Source organism: Mustela erminea, chromosome 8 (assembly GCF_009829155.1).
Source record: "Mustela erminea isolate mMusErm1 chromosome 8, mMusErm1.Pri, whole genome shotgun sequence".
Taxonomy (NCBI): Eukaryota; Metazoa; Chordata; class Mammalia; order Carnivora; family Mustelidae; genus Mustela; species Mustela erminea.
In genome coordinates this window covers 79,386,673-79,406,238 of record NC_045621.1, presented here as the reverse complement: position 1 = coordinate 79,406,238, position 19,566 = coordinate 79,386,673, and the positions used below count along the sequence as shown (strand labels likewise).

Below are 19,566 nucleotides of genomic sequence, written 5' to 3'. Positions count from 1 at the left end.
GGCTGGAGTGGGTGGGATCATAGGCTACCTGTGTTTGTTAATCAGCCTGTCCAAAAGAAGAGTAAACTTTCTCCAATCTTCAAGACAGGGTGAGAGAGAGGTCAGGAGCCTACTAGTGGTAGGAGGGGGACTATCTATGTTTAGTCAAACTGAGGGAAAGTTAGGCCATTTTAGTCAATGGTCAATTTCTCCATAGTTACTTTTATTTAAATTTAAGGAATTTGACATTTGGGCCCATTTTTTACTTTCTGTATTCAACCAGGTGTGAGTAAGTCACTGGGGGTATTTTTGATTTTTCCTGAGCAAGCTCAGCCTTATGCCTTTGCACAATCTTCCACACCACCAGAGATAAGTGGGATTTCAGCAAGGCCTCTGGCTTCTCTACTGCTGGATCTCCCTGTTAAATTTCTGGTTGGTCTGCCTTTGCGATGCTTGCCCCAACCAATGCGGTGACTTCCAGCTAGCCCATGTTAGCCTTCTCCAATTATTTGCCAGAGAAATCTCTATTGTTTTTGACAGTGCCCTGGGCATGGATTTTTCCACACTACATTCCAAATAAAATTAGCCTATCTGGGAGTACAGCCAGGCTGCTGATGCTTAAGACCTGTCCTTTATGTCGAAGGAGTGGAATACAGTCCCTAGCTGAAATGCCATAGACTCCTAATCTTACCCAGAGTTAGTGGGGTTTTTTGAATAAACAGTTCTTCTTAATTTATTAAATCTTCAAGTGGTTGTTCTGACACCTGTATGCAGTCCCTAGCACTGCTTTAGGGAAATAGATTATGATTAATCAAACTCCTTATTCTGCCATTCTGGAAGTCTTACCCCTTCCACATTCTACACTCTTTTACTCAGAATTTTCTTACCTCTAGATATATATATAAGATTTTCCCTTTCAAGTTTAGAAAGGCCATTCCTGGAAGTGCTTAAATAAAAGATATTTCATTTTTTCCCTTTTTACACCATTTATATCAAATCAAAAATTGTCACCGATCTTATTGCTAAACATTATTAAATTAAGATTATAATATTGTGACATATAATAAGCATATATTTGGTCTTCTCTCAAATTTCTGGCACAGAGCTACTAAAACACCTGCAATTTCCTAAGTGAAGAGACCTATAAAGGTGTCTTCTATTATTTTAAGGAGGTAACTTTTGTGTTAATGAGTACCCTATGGTTGGGGGGCTGGTTGATGGGGAACTAATCTAGAATAGAGGGTTGGAATTTTCAGTAGCATCCTCTGACTCCAGGGGAGGAAAGAGGGACTACAGATTGAATCAATCATCAATGGCCAATTACTTAATCAATTGAGCCTGTGTTATAAAGCCTCCATAAAATCCCCCAAAGATGGGATTCAGACAGCTATTTTCTCTCTTCATCTGGCTATTGATTTGTATCCTTTGATATCTTTTGTAATAAATTAGTAATCTAGTGAGTTCTGTGAGTCATTCTAAAAAATTAATCCAACCCAAGCAAGGGCGTTGGGTCATGGGAACCTCTGATTTATAGCCAATGGATCAGAAGCACAGGCAACAACTTGGTTTGAGGCTGGCATCTGATGAGGATATGTGTCTTGTGCAACAGAGCCCTCGATCCATGGAATTTACGCTATTTCCAGGTAGGTAGTGTCAGAATCGAATTGAATTATGGGATATCCAGCTGACATCCAGAGAATTGCTTGCTTGGGGGTGGTATTGAAGAAGCCCACCTCCACACATTAGGACAGGGTGCAGAATCAAAATAAGGGCATTCCATTCCATTCCATACTGCCTTATTTTACGGGGAAAAAAAAAAAAATCCTCTCCTAAATGGTGTCCTGCTTGACCATCTTAAAACCAATGTTCCACTATGCACTATCATAGAATCTGACTATGAATCTGGTTGTGAGATACACGTACTTGCTTAAATATTTGACAGGAGTGTTAATGCTTCTCTAAAGTTATAGTTTTCTTCCTTATCTAAACCCTTCTTACCTCTGTGCTTCATCTTTACTACTCTACACTTGTACTTTAATTTTTAGTAAATGGATATGAGTGTAGTTCCTTGGCACATACCATATTTTCACATCCCAGTAATTTGTAATGGTTGAATTAAAATGTATGGATTACCTTTCCCTGATATTTGTTTAATTACCATTTACCTATCCTTCAAGAGTATACAGGTCCATATTCTCAGAGCCCTCACCCTTGAGGGTAAGGTTAGCTCTTTAACTCTCTCTCAGACCTCTTTGTGCATATCTGTAATATTTTGCCCTAGGCTTGAAACCATTATCTACTTCTGAGACTTCTTCATCCACTTATATGTTTGATACTCAAAGATATATAATCTTTTTTATTTGCAGTACTTAACATAGTGCCTGGCAAAGGGAATAAGTTTTATAAATATTTGTGAACAAAATCCAACTGATTCTAGCTGACAAAAATGCAAATTATAGCTTATTTTTCTCTAAAAAATTTGCATATATTCTTTAACATCAATCCAATATTTTCACTTCAAATTCTATGAACATAAGCCTAATGGCTATGAACTTCCTTTGTAAAATGGCAAGGATGGACAGATGTACAGCTCCATGAGCCCAATTATCTTTTGCCTCTGAGGGGAAAGCAAGCTGTCAAAAGGGGCAATGGATGCCCCACTGTTGTTTGCACCGGGCTGGAGAAAATTACTAATTTCTTCATATGCAAGATCAAAACTGCATTATGTCATTGTGTCACCATGTCACTGTACCCATGTGCTTCTCTTAGCTTTTATCATTTCCCCCAAAATTCATTGCCTGGAGGCACTAAGACAATGCACAGATGGTGCCTACTCTACATACTGTATGCTGGCCTATGTTCCTTTTGAGGATTATCGTTATGGTCATTTTGAAGAGGATTGATGACATTCTTATGAAGACAGAGCTTTTTTTTTTTTTAAAGAGATACCTAGAATGCAAAAATAGCACTTCATTTTATTATATTACTATATTATATTATACCTTCAAAACTAAAGAAGTTTTGGGAAATCAACATTAACTTTATTAGTGACATCATAGTGATATAATTTTTCAGTTTCTCTATCACTTTGTATTAATGATAAAAGAAGAAAAGAGCACCACTGCAAAATATACTTCAAGTCAGCTCTATATCACTTAGATTTGGTATCTGTGTTTCTGACTTCTTAAAAACCAAGAACCTGAATGAAGCATAGCAGAATGGATAAAATTATCAATTAATGAAAACCCTTAAGATTAGGAAACCAGATAAACTAATTCCACACAGACAACATCACAGACATTCCTCTTAAATAAATTTGTCATAAGAATATTTAGTTCACACTTCACCAGACTTATTTAGTCATTCAATACACATGTTTGAATATTCAAATATGGAACTAATATAGGCACTAAAAAGATATAAATTTTTCAAAATAAAAATGTTCATATATCTGCATTCTAAGTGAGAGAGAGAGAATTCAAATTAACAGTGTGTACACATACCATTAAAGTAAAAATTAAGGATATACACTAACTGTAAAGATTGTATTAGATATCCTAGATAATGCAATAAGATAAGAAAAGAAATAAGGTATAAATCAGATAAAAATGAGAGCTAAAACTCATTATTTGTAATAGTATGGTTGTTTATACAGAAAGCCAGTAGAATTAATCCTCAATCAAGAAACACTTCTAATAAAAGAATTTAGCAAATTTGACCTACTACAAGCTCCGTATATTCAAAACAATAGCTTAAGCTTTCTATCTACTAGAAAAATATTTTTATGTTTGTAAAATATTCCAGGCCATTTTAAAACAAGAAATGTAAAAGATATACATGTAGGGTACATGTGTGTACATGTATGTATTAATGGGTACCCTATCTATACTATTATTAAAGTGAAGTGTGAACACATATAAGAGATGATATATTTTGAACAGGACAAAGAAATTCTTTTGTTATGCAGTAGGAGAATAAATAATCAATTGTATATTTGGTCACCTACTCTGAAAAAAAGTTAGGGAGTATATCTATCAAAAACAAGCATACTTGAAAATTGGATATCAACATTTTCTTTTTTTTTAAGATTTTATTTATTTATTTGACAGAGAAAGAGAGCACAAGTAGGCAGAGCCGCAGGCAGAGGGAGAGGAAGAAGCAGGCTCTCTGCTGAGCAGGGAGCCCAGTGAGGGGCTCAGGGATGCAGGACTCAATCCCAGGACCCTGGGATCATGACCTGAGCTGAAAACAGACACTAATCCAACTGAGCCACTCAGGTGCCTCTGGATATCAACATTTTCTTATTCTTATTCTTAGATTTTATTGAAAGATCATAATCCATTATCAGTAGCTTTTCAATTTGTAGCATGACGACTACGACTGTTTTTACATTATGATAAATAACCAGGGAGTTTTATTTGTTACACGAATCCATTTAACTTTTAAATAACTTTTTTTTTTTAAACAAATCTTATAAATGTTCACATTCCTAAGAATAGTCCTGGCACTTTTCACTAGCTCTTTGGATTTCAATCTCATGATGCTCTTTCCTCCAATGTCCATCTATTAGAGCAGAGATCAGGATTACTGTTACCCTACCCACGTACAGAGACAATACAATGCTTGAACAGATTTCTTACATTGTTGATTATCTGTGTTTTATTACACTCCAGGAATATGGATTAGAATGAAAATCTAAGTTTGTATGACAAAAGATATTAATAAGAAGAAATCTTGTTGGGAATATTTCTTATATGATTCCTTTTTTCTTTTTGTCTTTTAGATGCTCACAAAATTGTCCATTTAAAGAAGTAGTGATTTTAGAAGTTGAGTTGTCATTGGGAAAAAATGTTCCTGTCTAAGAAAGAGGATAAGAGCTTAACATATTCAATTATTTCATACTTGAAAACTGTTTGTACTTGGTCAAGTCTAAAAAAGATAAAAATAATTTTGAGTATGGCTTTCTTGTTTTAGGACTAATCACATACAATGAATAACAAAAACAAATAGAGTCTGATCTATGACATCATGTTCAATAACTTACTGGTATACACATATTTAAGAAGCAAAATAAATTCTTTCTTTCTTCAATTCACTAAATTTTAGTCGTTGTTAATATGTTCCTGTCATTTTGTTAGGAGCTGTGGAAACATGAAAATCTCTGCCCATGAGTCTTTGTATTCTTTTCTTTTCTTTTTTTGATGGAGGGTAACGAAGTAAATAAATAAAATGTGCAATTAAAAGATTGTGATAGTAGTGCATGATAGGAAAGTGTAACAGACTATAAGGGATGGCTCTTAAATCATAGAGGACTCTGAGAACTGTGTTCTGAGAAAGAGCCATTGGAGGAGGAGCCTGTTTTATGAAAGGAGAGCACATGCGACAGGGCAGTGCCACAATATTAATAAAAAAGGAACTCTTAGGAGGGTTTTTGATGTTACTAAATATCACAAATTTTACAATTCCATGTTTTACAGGTGGGTATGAAATTTGTTATTCCTCCTGGAGCATAATATGCCACTTTATTCCAGGATACATTATAGTACAATTAATTGAGTTGAACAATAGTTTATTATGAGAATGACTAGGCTCTTTTTCTCTTGTTATTGAAAACAAACCTTAAATATCCCCAGATACTTTCCTAAACATGTAATACGACCAGTCTGCTACTAAAGGGTTTTTTTTTTTCATAAAATAATTACATATGCTTTCACAGTTTAAACACAAATAGCCCATGGAAGACATGCCATGTGGGGATATGATATCGACACAAAGAATTTAAACTGAAACTCTAAAGAAAAAAGATTTTATCACATGGTGACATTGGGTTGAAAAGATGAAGAATTAAGGTAAACATCCCAAATATAAATGAAATTATAAGGTATTTGTTTTTCTCTATTTGATTTATTTTACTTAGCATAAAACAATAATAAGAAAAACAAGAGAGAAACAAACTCCTAAATATAGAGAATAAACTAGTTGTTACAGAGGTGAGGGGGTAAGAAATAGGCAAAAGAGATAAGGAGGATTAATAGGTACAAACTTTTATTTATAAAATAAATTAAGTTGTGAGGATGAAACATATAGCATAGGTAACTTCAGAGAAAAATGTTTCTGTTTGAGTGAATATAAGATAATTTTTTATTTGCTTTAATAATTTAAAACATTATCTTAGTAAAGGGCAGATCTGAGAAAATGAACAGGAAAATCTTGCTAAATAGAACACATTACCTTTATGTGTATCAGAGGCGACCAGCTTACTCAATGGAAAACTAAGGCATCTGAGTTAATAAAGTGAAAATTTGAAACAGAATTGTCAGTAAATAGGAGTAAAAAAATTAGAAGAATGGGAAAATTAGAGATAGGCTAGGTGTTCTCAGTTTCCATTTACAATTGATACATTTTCAATAGTTTTAGAGTATGTTTATTCAATTAAATAGATTTATAGTACTTTATATTAGAGTGTAAGAAATGGTGTGGATATTTTCCCAGCACATGAATTCTAGCTGGCACCAGAGTTAGAAGGAACCAGTGTGAAAGAAAAAGGTTTTTCAGAATCCTCTTCCTTATCTAGCTCATATTAGTTGATCAGTTGAACATTCTAAACACCAGATTCTAGACACTTGTGTTTTTCTTTAGAGACCTACTACATTGCTGCAGTAGGCAAAGGCATAAGTAATAATACAAAATTGACATTTTCCCCAAACTTCCACATTTCATCTGAGGACAGGTCATTTTTTTGGTTTGGGTGTTCACCATGATGATGGAGACACCTCAGATGGCTAGTAATGGGGACTTCTCTTAGTCCATAGAGTGATCACTACTTGGAAATTCTCTTCATTTGCTTTTCCAAGGAGAAAAGAGTGTCGAGTCTGAATATGACATGTCATTTTAACAAGCAGGATGTTCAGACTGACAGAACATGTGAGAGATGAAGAAAATCAACCAAGACAGTAATGGAATTAATATGGGAGCCAAGAAAGACAGCATGCTATACAATCAATATACAAAACCGAGAGTTCGCCATTCATCAGAAATAATGACATAGTAGGGTGCCTGGAGGCTCAGTAGGTTAAAGCCTCAAACTTTGGATCTCAGGGTCCTTGGATCAAGCCCCTCATCAGGCTCTGCTCAGCAGGGAGACTGCTTCCCCCCTTTCTCTCTCTCTCTGCCTGCCTCTTTGCCTACTTGTGATCTCTGTCAAACAAATAAATAAAATCTTTTAAAAAAAGAAAGAATGGGGGTGCCTGGGTGGCTCAGTGGGTTAAAGCCTCTGCCTTCAGCTCAGATCATGATCCCAGGGTCCTGGGATCGAGCCCCACATCGGGCTCTCTGCTCAGCAGGGAGCCTGCTTCCTCCTCTCTCTCTCTCTGCCTGCCTCTCTGTCTACTTGTGATCTCTGTCAAATAAATAAATTTTTAAAAATCTTTAAAAGAAAAAAAAAGAAAGAATGACATAGCATGTCTCTTGAGTAAATATTTTGTCCATAGATAGCAAAAATAAATACTGCACCTAGGAAAAAAGTTACCAAGATATGTGCAAAAATCTGTATGAAGAAAGTGGTGACAGTTTGTTTAAGGAAAAAAGTAAGCTGTAAAAATACGCACAGAAATGCCATGCTAATGAATGGAAAGACACAATTATCTTAAAGATTTCAGATCTCTAAATCTGATAATACAAGTATAAGTAATCACAATAATATTATTGGTAGAGTACAGAAAATAATAATATAGTATCACAAAAAAGATTCATACATATGGTACCTCACTTAACACATAATGAAGTTATTTTAAATTAGTGGCTACAAGGTACATTTTAACGGTATTATGAAGAATATATATATATATATATGTATATATGTTTATACTTAATGAAGAAATAAGAGAGGAAAGTATAAAAATTTTTGTGCCTTACACTTTCAAATTTTCATACATAAGATTTTAACCTGAGGGCTGCCTGCCTGGCTCAGTCAGTAGAACATGCAACTCTTGATCTTGGGGTTGTGAGTTCAAGCCCCACACTGGGTGCAGAGATTATGTAAAAATGAAATCTTTTGGAAAAAAAAAAAGTTTACAACATGAAAAGCGAAACAACATACTAGAAAACAATTGCCATATATGTAACTACATATGTAGATAAATATGCATATACATGAGTTAAAGCACACCAAAATTTAAGAAAATAAGGGCCACCACATGAGATTGCTTAGGTTGTACTTTGTATAAGGGTGCTTACTGGGTGGAGAAGGGGACTGAATTTCAATCTGCACTGTACTCATCAAACATCATGGGGTTGTATCTACTTGGAGGAAGACTTTATCTTCTATCTTCACTGCAGGTGCCCAGTGGCTTATTGGAGCCCTGATGAAGGCAAAGAATATAAACAGGAAATTCACACACAAAAAATACAAAAGAATAGAATAATTAAATGATTTAAAATATCTTATGTTGGTGTGGGTAAAAGAAGTGAATACCCTCCTTGCAATGTTAAAGTATGAGTAAGTGTAGAATTTTTTGGAAGATAGCTATCAATATATAAAATATATAAGTATTAACTCAACAATTCCACTTCTAAATAACTGTTACACAGATGCAGATACATACAAAGATTCATGAACAAAGATTTTAGTTGCAGCCTGGCTTCTAAAATTAAAATAGCAAAATATCCAAGTTTTCATCAATGTAATGTTGGATAATCAATTGTTTTAAATTCATTTCATACAATAGTATGCAACAAAATTATAAATAAATGCAAATAAATGTATCATGTAAATAAATGTCCTTAAAACTTTGTTTATGGATAGTGAAAATCTCCATGCATTTTGCTATGTAAAAACAAAAAACAAGTTTCACCTAGGAATAATATTACTGAGTTATCAAAATAAATAAAACCTGTGAGGTTTACAGAGGTGAATGTACTGGAGAATTTGGTTGCAATTTAAATAGGGAGTATAGGGCAGACTTCATTGAGAAGTTGGAATTTGAACAAATACTTGAAGAAAAATGGAATTGGCCATATAGATAGCTGGTAAAAGACTTTCCTGCTGCTGGAAAGAATAATGGCATAAGCAATGAAGTGTGCATACTCCTATCTATGCAGAGGATGGAAAAATGATGTGGCTAAAACAGAGTGAATAAAAAAAAAAAAAAGTTTAGTGAGAGATAGGATCAGAATGGAAATAGAAACAAGAGTCTACAGGTTCACCAGAGTAGAGTGACAGCATAATTTATTGTCCAAAACTAGATATTTGTGAAATGAAAGGTGACCCCAAAAGAATGAAATTTTTAAATCTGTGAAATATTTATATATTGATAAGTCAGATTATAAAATGGTTTATTAAAAATTAAGGGAATACATTATGTCTTTGAATTGAATAAGACACTTTTAAATTATAGGTATTTTAGATTAAAATATAAATATACATTAAATGGGCAGCAATAATTATAGAGTTTTGATAAGAGGAATATCATGATATAATTAACTTTGATACTCTGTATGGCTGGTGGATTGAGAATAGACACTAGAACCAATAGCAGAAAGTAGGTGATCAGATAGGAGGCCATGGCAATTTTGCAGGATAGAGAAGATGGGGGCTTGTACCAAGATTTAGAATGATTATACTTTTTAGTTTTTTATAGTTTTATATAATTTTTTAGTTTTATAGTTTTTGATAGTTTTTAGAAATGAAAATAAATTAAAATAAATCTGGTTGAAAATTCTTAAAGCTGCAAAAGTTGACATGCAAAGGTATTAACAGACTTTGACTCTGGAGAAAAGAACAAAACATCAATTCAATACTAAGAATTTAAGAGTTTTCATTTGGATTTTATATTGAGGTTATTTTTAAAGATTTTGTTTTTTTTAGAGTAGTTTTAGGTTCACAGCAAAATTGAAAGGAAGGTAAAAGATTTCTCCTGTGACCCCTGTCCCCATACATGCATAGTCTACCCCATTATCAACATCTCTCAGTAGAGTGGTACATTTGTTAAAATTCTTGAACCTAAATCAACACATCAAAATCACCTGAATTCTACGGTTTACCTTGGGGTTCACTGTTGGTACTGCACTTTCTTTTGGGGATAAATGTAAAATGACATGTATCCATCATTATGATATCATCCAGAGTATTTTCACTTCCTTAAAAATCCTCTGTGCTCCAACTATTCATGCCTCACCCCCAACTTCTTACAACCACTGATTTTTTTGATGTCTTGTACTTTTACCTTTTACAGAATGTTATATAGTTAGAATCATACACTATGTAACCTTTTCAGATTGTAGCTTTCACTTAGTAATATGCATTTAAGTTTCCTTTCTGTCCTTACATGGCCTGATTGCTCATTTTTCAGTGTAAAATATTTCATTGTCTGGGTGTACCTCAGTTTATCCAAACCCCTACTAAAGAATGTCTTCTTTTGGGTCCAAGTTTGAGCAATTATAAATAAACATGCATATGCAGATTTCTCTGTGGACATGTTTTCAACTCCTTTGGATAAATTCCAAGGAAAATGATAGCTGGATAATATGGCAAGAGTATATGCAATTTCATAAGAAACTCCCATATCATCTTCCAAAGTGGCTATACCATTTTGCATTCCCACAAGCAAGTTCCTATTGAACTTGCCTATTGAAAGAGAGTTCCTATTGCCCCACATCCTTGTCACCATGTGATGCTTTCAGTGTTCTGGATTTTGGCCACTGTAATAGGTGGATAGTGGTACCTCATTGTTGTTTTAATCTGCACCTCACTGATAACAAACAATGTGGAATTATCATTTAATATGCTTGTTTGCCATCTGTATAACTTCTTTGGTGAGGTATCTCTTAAGGTCTTTGGAACATTTTTAAAATGAATCATTTGTTTTCTTATTGTTGTTTTTTGGATAATAGTTCTTTGTGTATTTTGGATAATAGTTCTTTATCATATATTTCACAAATATTTCCTCCCAGTCTGTAGCTTGTCTTCTCATCCTCCTGATATTATATTTTGCAAAGCAGGAGTTTTTAATTTTAATGAAGTTCAGCTTATCAATTATTTTTACATGGATCATGTCTTTGTTGTTATATATTAAAAAAAAAAAAAAAGTCTCCATACTGAAGGTCATCTAGGTTTTTTTTTTTTTCCTGTAATCTCCTGGAAGTTTTATAATTCTGTGTTTTATACCTAGTTCTACGATCCATTTTGAGTAAATTTTTGTGAAGAGTGTAAGCTCTGTTGCTAGACTGTTTTTTTTTATTTTTATGTTGTTTCACTACTATTTGTTGAGGAGAATTTCTTTGTGTTTCATTGTATTGTTTTTGCTCCTTTGTGAAAGATCAATTGATTATATTTATAGGAGTCTATTTCTAGACTCTATATTCTGTTCCATTAATAAATATATTTATTCTGTTTTTAATACTATGCTTTCTTGCTTACTACAGCTCTATAGTGAGTCTTGTTAGGGTAGTGTCAGTCCTCCAACATTTTTCTTCTCCAACATCATGCTAGTTATTCTAGGTCTTTTGCCTCTACATATAAATTTTATGATCAGTTTGTCATTATGCACAAAATAATATACTAGATAAAATTTGGAATGCATGGACTAGATTTTGGTTGCTATTTCACTGAATCTATAGATAAAGATGAGAAGAACTGGCATTTGATAGTATTGAGTTTTCCTTTCCATGAACAAAATTTCTGTCATTTATTCAGGGTTTTTTAAATTTAGTTTAGAAAAGTTTTATAGTTTTCCTGATATGGATCTTGTACAAGTTTCATTAGATTTTTACATAAGTATTTCCTTTCCTTGGGTGCTAATGTAAATTATATTTTTATAATTGGTATATAAGAAAGCAATCAACTTTGTATATTACCCTCTGTATTTTTTTAACATTGTTGTGATGCTTTTCAGTTCCAGAAGATGTTTTGTTAATTCTTATGAATTTTCTATGTAGATAATGATGCCATCTATGAACAAACATAGCCTTTTTTCTTTCTTTCCAATTTGTAGACATTTTCATTCCTTTTCTTGTATTTTTGTATTAACAAGGACTTCCAAAAGAATGTTGAAAAGGAGTGTTGGGGGGCACCTGGGTGGCTCAATCGGTTAAACATCTGTCTCAGCTCAGGTCGTGAACCCAGGGTCCTGGGTTAAGCCCCGTGTAGGGCTCCCCACTCGGTGAAGAGTCTGCTTCTCTCTCTGTTACTCTTCCTGCTTGTGCTCTCTCTCTATTTCAAATAAATAAATAAAATCTTTGGGGAAAAGGTGGTTGAGAGAGGACATTCTTGCCTTTTATTTGATGAGGGAAAAAATTGAGTTTCTCTATTAAGTTTTCATCTATTCCTATTTACTAACAGTTTTTATCATGAATGGATTCTATACTGAGTTTTATGAAGGAGAAACCAATACATGTAATGAAGATAGAAGTATGTGGTGATTATATTTGATCCCAACTCTTTACTCGCTACCCACTGCTATGTCTTGTATAGGAATTCCAAAATAGGATGGGAAAGTGTATTCAATTGTTTAATGTAATGTGAATGGGCATTATGTGTGCCATCACCAGGCACAGGTTTTGAAAGTACATGATTTGGCTCTGACTCTTGTTCCTTATCATGTCCTAGAAATAGAAGTCACTCCTTCGCCCTCAACTGTGGATAAGAACCTTACATGGAGACAAAACCCATAGCACCACCTAAAATTTGAAACAAAGTCTTATCCTAGAAGGGAGTCTACTGAGTTTATTGCTCTTGTTCCTGAATCTCTTGACAAAGAGCTAATAGCAGATCATAGACTTCTTAAATTGAGAAAACAAAATGAGGTAAGGCAAGCAGTGATTACTGGTGATTCTGATGACCTATTTATATTAGGAGGTGTTAGAATCATCTCCCCTTTTATGGAGATAATCTGATACTTAATTTAACAACATAAAATTTATCCTGGCTGCATGTATAGAAAATCTAGGAATGTGGAAATGTTCCTCTCCATTTTATAAAAAAATAAAAATGGTCTTTACAAGAACATGAAAAGACAATTAGCTTTGTTATGCCTTAGGACATTTCATAGATCCATTTCTCAAATATGTAAGATTAAAAAGTAAATAAAGGATATGAAAATGTTAGCTCTTAGATTACTTTCAAAACATACATATTTTGCCAAATTCAATTCCTTTTTAAAAGGTCACCTATCCCAGTTCTTAATAAATTGATTGTTTATTTGCTTTTGCCTATTTTAGATAATAAAAATACCTAGTTGTTAATTAGGGTATGTCAGCTACTATTAAGGGAAAAAGACATAGATTAATTTCCTTTACCTTATAAAGCAAATAGAAGAAGGTATTTCTCTTACCAAAGCTGCATAAATATATAAATTACTTTATTGATTTATTGATTTCCTCCAGTTATTATTTTCAGAGAACGTTATTAAATGAGTCTGCTACTGAAAACATAAAAGAAATTTTTCCAGAACTTAAATATCAGAAAAGCAGAGATCAATAGAAGAAATAAATTCATTTTAAAAATCAGACATGAATGTGAGATATAAGCTCTAAAGCAAATTAAATTCCCTAGAGCTGCCCATCAGCCAGCGACGACAGGTTTGAAGGTCATTGTTGCTGGCTATTTGGCTAAATTTCAACTCAATTTGGGCTCTGATCAGTGATTCAAAACTGACCCACACAGATGGGCAACCATGTGGTGCCCTCGTGCATATTAATCAGAAGATTCCCCTACTCCAAAAAGGAAGAGATCAGATGTTTAAAAATAAACTGTGTGAGGACAAAATGTAGAAGGCTTGAATGATGTGCCAAACAATTCTAAGACACTTTGCATATTGACTCTTCACTCCGTGGTGCCTTTTTGCCTGTAGGGAACCTAGATCCTACTACGTAAGTCATTTTTCCATGTGTGAAAGGAAGCAGTCAAGGAATAAACATTTGGTTCAAATGATGTATGGACATTTTAGATCTATAGAATACAAGACATGCTAACTTTCTATTTTATTGGTCTTTATAGTAAAATATGGTTAGCTTTAATTACACATTAATTTTGTGCCTCTTCTTTGGTTCTTGATTCCTTGGTGTATGATGTATGATGAACTGGAAGTGTAATCAAAGTATGAATTAGTACATGGCTTTGAGAATTCTATTTCACTTTGAATTAAGATTTAAGGAACTAATGCCCTTTCTACTATCTAATTACAAATATGTGAAAAGTTTCTGTTTTCTTAATGAACTTTGGTAAAAATAACTATATGCAGACCAAAGAAAAGATAGAGATGACAAAATATACAAATGTTATTTGAATATTTTCTATTCCTATACATTCTTTACTTCCTTAATAGATGCATTTTTAAGAAAAGATATAATTGGAATAATTTTATGATGAGCTCAAATTCCCCAATAAAGCAAAATTTAAAAAAAAGATTGTCATGTTTTCACAGTATGAATAGCAAATACAATAAAAGAAATGTTTAGTTATTGATGTGAAAAACTTAAAGGTTATCTGATACTTAGATTCTGACAGTCTTTTGTATTTAATCAAAACTTCTGTTAAAAGTGTCTTATTTTGATAATTTAAATGAACTCTACAGACCTTCAATTTTCATTATATAACCAAGTGAATCTTGTCAAATCTTTGCCTCCTTTTAATCATTGTTTTGCAACAATAGCAAAAAGATACAGATAGCATTCTTTTATGACTATTTTTAATTTCTCTATTATTGATACATAATGGACTATTATTTGTGTCCCTGTTAAAATAATAATTTTCTTTCTCTCATCTTTGTATCCCTCATTTTATAAAGTGAGATTTAAAAAATTATATTCTCAAATTAAATATAAATATCCAGAGCTTCTTTTATCTTTGAGAGCTTTCCTCTTGTGTATCATTTGAATTGGTATTCTATGGTTTCATCCAACTAGAAATTGCTCAAACATTTTCAGGCACAATCCTGTCATATTTATCTCTAAAGCACAAACAATAACAATAACCACTGATAGTTCTGAATGGGCTTGGAATTTTACTCCAAACCTTACTTGTGTTACCTTTTATTTAATACTCACAAGAATCCTGTTGTATGTTATGATGGCATCCTCTATTTCCCTTTTCTTGTCTTCATTATGTTTGGAAGTATATATTTAGGGATTTTTTTCCCACTTAATTTGTAAGCTTCATGTTAAAACCCTCTTGATATCTATCTGTTTTTTTTTTTTAATGGGAAAATCCGTAATAATAAGATTGTCACATACCATTTGATCAATAAGTATTTGTTGGACAAACAAATTAATGATTAGAAGAGGAAGATATTGTAATTGTTAAAAATGAGAATATAAGGCTAAATTTAGTAACTTGATTGCCATCACATAGCTAATGAGAAGCAGAGCTCAGAATCTACTAAGATCCATGTGTATCTCTATTCTACATGAATCTCAATAAAAAGCCCCTAGTCTTACCATCATAGTAACACATGCAGATATAGACCTTCTTTCATAACCAGTGGCTTACCTTTGTCATAACTATCTTCTCAATTATCAATCTTCTTTCTTTGTTTTTTGTTTTTGCAATTATTTTTCATCTTAATTTCTCCTTTTCTGTGTCCATTTATCCAACAGTTACTTTATCTCAAAAATAGGGTAATTGATTTTTTTCTGCATTATTTTTCCCTCTGGCAATATAGCCAAACACAAGCACTGGTTTTAATTTCCTAAAATATTTTCCTTTTTTTTTTTTTAAGTTTATTTATTCATTTGAGAGAGAGAGACAAAGACAGAGATAGTACAAGCAGGGGGAGAGACAAAGAGAGTGGAAGAAGCAGACTCCCCTCTGGGTGGGGAACCTGACTTGGGGGTCCATCCGAGGACCTGCAGACCATGACCTGAGCCAAAGGCAGACACTGAGCCATCCAGACGTCCTTATTTTCTTTTACAACACAATTTTGGCATAAAGTGTCACTGTACAGAAGTTTCTAATTGAATTCCATCTATGTCTAATTGTTTTCTTGGGATGTGGGGAGGATTAAGGCCCCAGAAAGCTGAGTTACAACACCTGCATCTTCCAATTTAGACAGAATAGATCTGCTTTTGTCAGTTTTATATATAGGTTTCTCCTCTATATTTTAATGTGAAGAAAGGATTCTGTTATTATCAGTAACACAATAGTAGTAGTCATAGTAAAAATATTTCATCTTATTCACCTGAATAGTTAATAATTCAAACTTTGAGCCAAAGACCACAAAATAATATCCTTAATCTAAATTATACTCCTATTTTTAAACACTTTATTTTTTGTCCTGGGTGCCTGTCCTCTAGCCTGTTCTATAAACCATATTATTAATGAGTTCCAATACCCTCAAAAATGAGTAGCTATTGCAAGAATATCCAGGAGTTTGAAATGTCAGAGTACATCAGCATTTGAATCATATACATACTTGGGATTTTAGGATCACTAAATCTGAACAGATGGCATTAAAAACTACCATTGAGTATAGCTCAAAAGGAAGAATCCCAGGGAATTCAACTTCCTCTACTCGCCTAACTTGTGTTCTTTCTGAACTGAAGGTTTAGATTGTGTTGTTTCAGTGGTAGATGATATTAAAATGGTTTCTCCAAGTCCTCAATGCTCTTTCATGCCCATATGTAAAACTCTGATAAACTTGAAGAATAATTTCGATTGTCTCCTATCCACCTCTTCCTTTTTTGCCCTTTGAAATGCAAAATATAGAGGGGTTAATATTTAGATTTTCTATAGGTGATGATAGTTGTTGTTTTTTAATAATTAAAATATCTCCTTAAGAGACTTTAGTTTGCATTTATTTCTTTTTATGGACATTAATTATTTAGGTTATCATTGAAGTGTGATGTTTTTAATCTAATAGTCAATAACCAACTTAAGTAAAGAAAGAAATTGCCAGTAGCTTATATTCTTTTCTCAGTAAGATAAAAATGTCTGGTCTTGTATATCTATTTTGTTATCAAACTATTTTATAATATCAAGGTAGAACATTAATTCATTAATTAGTTATTAATTGATTAATCATTTAATTATAATTAATAAAATTATTTATATAATTAACATAATTAATTAATTGTTAATTGTTAAATTAATCATTAATTAAAATGTTAATCAGTTAACATCATACTGGGAACATTGTATCACCCTGAGTTTCCCACCATTCTGGGATGAAATGCTCAAAATCAGAAGCTTCCTATCTATGACTAAATCAAGATGTATAAAGTCATTGTTTTTTTGTTCATTTATCAACCTCAAGACCTTTTCCCAAATATATATTAGAAATGTCTAAGAAAAATATTTTATTTTATCTATTCTCACTTCATTAGAAATCCCCTCACAGATGAAGTATTTGAGGACCCATTCTGACAGGACAGAGCACAAAGACTATTTTTGTTATTGAATTAATTTGTCTCTATCTTCTTAGTTATTGAGAATCTAATATGAAACTTAGTCTTCCAACAAATAACATGAATAAAACAAAAACATTGATTTTGGAATTCTGTGACTCTTTCAGTGATCTCTGGAAAATTGCCATCACATTGAGCACCTTTCACTTGTTATTGAGTAGGGTTTAAATTGCTCATCAATTTAAGTCTAAGTCAGAACCATAGAGATGTATAAATCAAGCTTCTTGGATCTAGTGAGAGATTCTATAAATTGTTATGTATGTAATATATAGATCTAAGGCTAATTTGTTCTCCATTTTAATGTTATTTTGGAAATGTTAGATATGTGAAATCACGCAACACATAATCTTTCCAGATTGCCTTCAGCATAATTTCCTTAAGATTCACTGAAGTTGTTATGTGTTTTATATATATATATATAGTCTATTTCTTTTCACAGCTGAGTAGTATTTTATGTTATGGATGCACCATGGCTTATTTAACCATACTACTGAAGGATTTTGGATGCATTTACAGTTTTGGCTTATTACAAATAAAGCATTTATAAATATTCATGAATAGTTTTTTGTGTGTGAAAAATAGATGTTTATTTTCCTGACTATGTATGCTCAAGAGTGCAATTGATGGGTCATTTGGTAAATCTGTTTTCAATTTTCGTCCATTTTCTAGATATCTGTACTTATATGAGACTTTACAAAAAAATAGAAAACTTTAGGAATTTGGACCTGATGAAGACTCAATACCAAAGGAAAGACCAAATCAAAGGAAAAAATACATAAATTATTCTTCATCACAATTAAAAATCTGGGAGATGTTTTCTAATAATATCTCTGATAAAGAACTTATACTTAAAATATGTAAAAAAATTCTTAAAACTTAGCATTAAAAATGTTTTTTTTAACTCTTTGAAGTATACAAGAGCTTCACTTTTAGGAGGAATGATGAGAAGAAGCCTAGAGGTTCCCCAGATGGTACAGAATATGAAGAGTACATGATACCATATTATCATAACATTGAGCTACCCTCTATTGAGTTTATCAGTGAACTTATCCATTTCCTTATTAAGGTGTTATCTGATTGAAGGCAAAAAAAATCTTCTAAAACTTAGCAAATAAAGCAAAGCAGAGTGAAAACAGAACAGATGCAGAATGAATAAATTTTAAATTTATTGGATCCTATTTTGCATAAGATACAATGAAAAGCATCAGTGGAGGAAAAGTTTATTTTTTGAGTTTTACATTATGAAAAAGCATATATACATCTATATATAGAGATAGATATAGATATAGATATGTTATTAGGACTAAACTTGGATCAATGGAAAAAAGAGATATTATCATAGTGTTAAGAGACTACCTATAACTACCTATAACTACCCTCTAGTTATAACCTGTAGAAAACTTACTCCTTTCTGCCTAAGGAAGCTACCTACATACCACAAACTAAGACACAGATTACTTATGACAATGAAAAATCTAAGCAGAAATATTAAATGAAGAATTGGAAAGGAGAATCTGATTTCAGATATGTAGAATAGATTAGCGATAAAAAGAAATGATGTTAGTGTCAGACGCAGAGAAAAGCTGAAAAGATCTAAAGAGAGATTAGATCAAGATAGGAGAAGCATTTCAAAAAATTTGGAGATTTTGGGTAGGAGAAGAATCAATGAAACAAGATGGGATTGGGAGGGAGACAAACCATAAGTGACTTTTAATCTCACAAAACAAACTGAGGGTTGCTGGGGGGAGGGGGGTTGGGAGAAGGGGGGTGGGTTTATGGACATTGGGGAGGGTATGTGCTTTGGTGAGTGCTGTGAAGTGTGTAAACCTGGCGATTCACAGACCTGTACCCCGGGGATAAAAATATATATTTATAAAAAATAAAAAATTTAAAAATAAAAAAAAAATGGAGATTTTAGCAAAAATCAAGAAGAACAAAAATCAGTCATCAAGACTAAAAAGAATGACATAGAAAGTCGCAAACCATTGTGTATGTGGACAACCAAATAATATTCTTCCTCATAAGGCCAGAATCCCAAAGAAATAAGTGATTTTTAGGACTTTATGTCAAATTATCCTACTAAGATAAAATTACTAACACAAATCACTAACAGAAAATGAAACAGCATGAACTAAGACTCTTTGTAAAAGTTATAAATGGTATGTTTTATTCATCTGTGTATAACTCCCA

At 32.7% G+C, this 19,566-nt stretch overlaps 1 long non-coding RNA gene across 3 annotated transcripts in view; it reads right to left on the bottom strand.

Annotated features, from left to right (window-relative positions):
• Window positions 1–2,889: 2,889 nt before the first annotated feature.
• Window positions 2,890–19,566, bottom strand: part of LOC116596954 — a 34,612-nt gene continuing 17,935 nt past the window's right edge. The window contains exons 3-5 of one of the 3 annotated variants that reach the window (XR_004288382.1): window positions 15,464–15,623; window positions 8,282–8,339; window positions 2,890–2,928 (exon numbers count right to left, since the gene is read on the bottom strand). This is a non-coding gene — a long non-coding RNA (uncharacterized LOC116596954). Of the gene's footprint in view, window positions 2,929–8,281; window positions 8,340–15,463; window positions 15,624–16,493; window positions 16,659–19,566 lie in introns of those variants that run through there. The other 2 variants (XR_004288384.1, XR_004288383.1) reach the window with 2 other exon arrangements.